A 1,462-nucleotide genomic window follows, 5' to 3' on the forward strand; every position below is an offset into this window, starting at 1 on the left:
CTTCAGATACAAGCAACAGCTGGTGACAACTCGTATCTGAGTTTCCTTCTCTGGGATCTTTTACTTTCTGTCTCAAAGAAACTTCTCTCTTAAACGTCTCCTCCAGTGTGTGTCGATTCACTGCAGCCTTTACCTGAGTCACCTGAGTGACCTCACTGTGTCCATGGATCCAACCGGTTGTTCTGAATGCAGTTCTGTTCTGACAATTCAAGGGATTATTCCACTGTCTTCCTTTTTGTTGTCTGTGGCCTAGAAAAGTCCTTCTTTGGAGGAACCAAGTGCTCTTGATGTTATGTGACCTGATAGACTGAAAACAGGGGTCCTGGAAGTGCAGCCTCCTGTGCTGCAGGTACTGTTGGTTCTGGTCCATCAGAGCTGCTGAGGGCAGCTGTGGATCCTCCAGCAGGGGGCAGAGCTCAACCTTTGCCCTGCTAGAAGCTTCAAAATCTGCCTCTGTTGTGACTTCCTGGTGCAGTTCTGCTCAGTGTTCCAGTGTCTTGAGACTGGTGGTGCTGGTCTGTTTCTGTCAGACGACGGCAGATTGATCTTCTATCTGCAAGGAAAACGGCAGTCTGGTAGCAGAATATGATGCAGATAAATGACATGCATCTAAATATAACACCTTAATGTGACTGTTGACATCAACCCTCTGAAGTCCAGCAGCAGCTTCTGTCTCGTGTCCTCACTGAGGTTCATGTTTCTGTGCTCCATAAAGTCCTGCAGCTCTGTGGAACCAGAACATGAAGAAGGAGAGAGAACTCAGAGACGTCTTCTGTCAGCAGGACTCAGTTACGACGTGTGTCAGAAAAGTTCCAGGACTGGTGTCACAGAAGACAGATTTCAAATCAAACTGCAAACTACCAGTTTTCCCTTTGCAGTAACCCTCCTGGAGTCCACCACCCTCCTCCAGCCTTCTCTTCATGCCGCCATGCACTCCTGGAAGGATTCTCCAGGATCCTCTCAGCTACGTCCTCACAGACATCTTGATGTCGTCCACGTCTTCTAAACGGGGCTCCTTGATGAGCCCTTGATCTTGGGGAAGAGGAACCAACCCCACGGAGCCAGGTGGGGTGAGTAGGGAGGAGATGTTCTTCTCAGCCAGGAGCTGTGGGATGCTCAGGGCGCTGTGAGCAGGTTGTCATGGTGATGCAGGATGTCTGTAGACGAGCTGGTTGATGGTCTGAAGGAGGACGTCCTGGGGCCTCATTTATCATCAGTGCGTAGAAAAGGTTCTAAATTCTGTCGTACGAATGAAATGTAGAGTTTGATAAAAACAATCTGTATTTATCAAACGTGCGTACGGGGTCGTAGCACATCAGTGCTGATAAATCCTACTGGTTCTTAACCTCCGTACTCGAGCACGTTGCCTTCAGGAACGCCTCCACATCACCATATAGGGCAACAACACGCCTCTTTATAAGCAAGTGAAGATTTATTTTTTCCTCACCTGTCGTCATCATCG

This window comes from Stegastes partitus, unplaced genomic scaffold (genome assembly GCF_000690725.1).
Source record: "Stegastes partitus isolate 25-593 unplaced genomic scaffold, Stegastes_partitus-1.0.2 Scaffold2336, whole genome shotgun sequence".
Classification (NCBI taxonomy): domain Eukaryota; kingdom Metazoa; phylum Chordata; class Actinopteri; family Pomacentridae; genus Stegastes; species Stegastes partitus.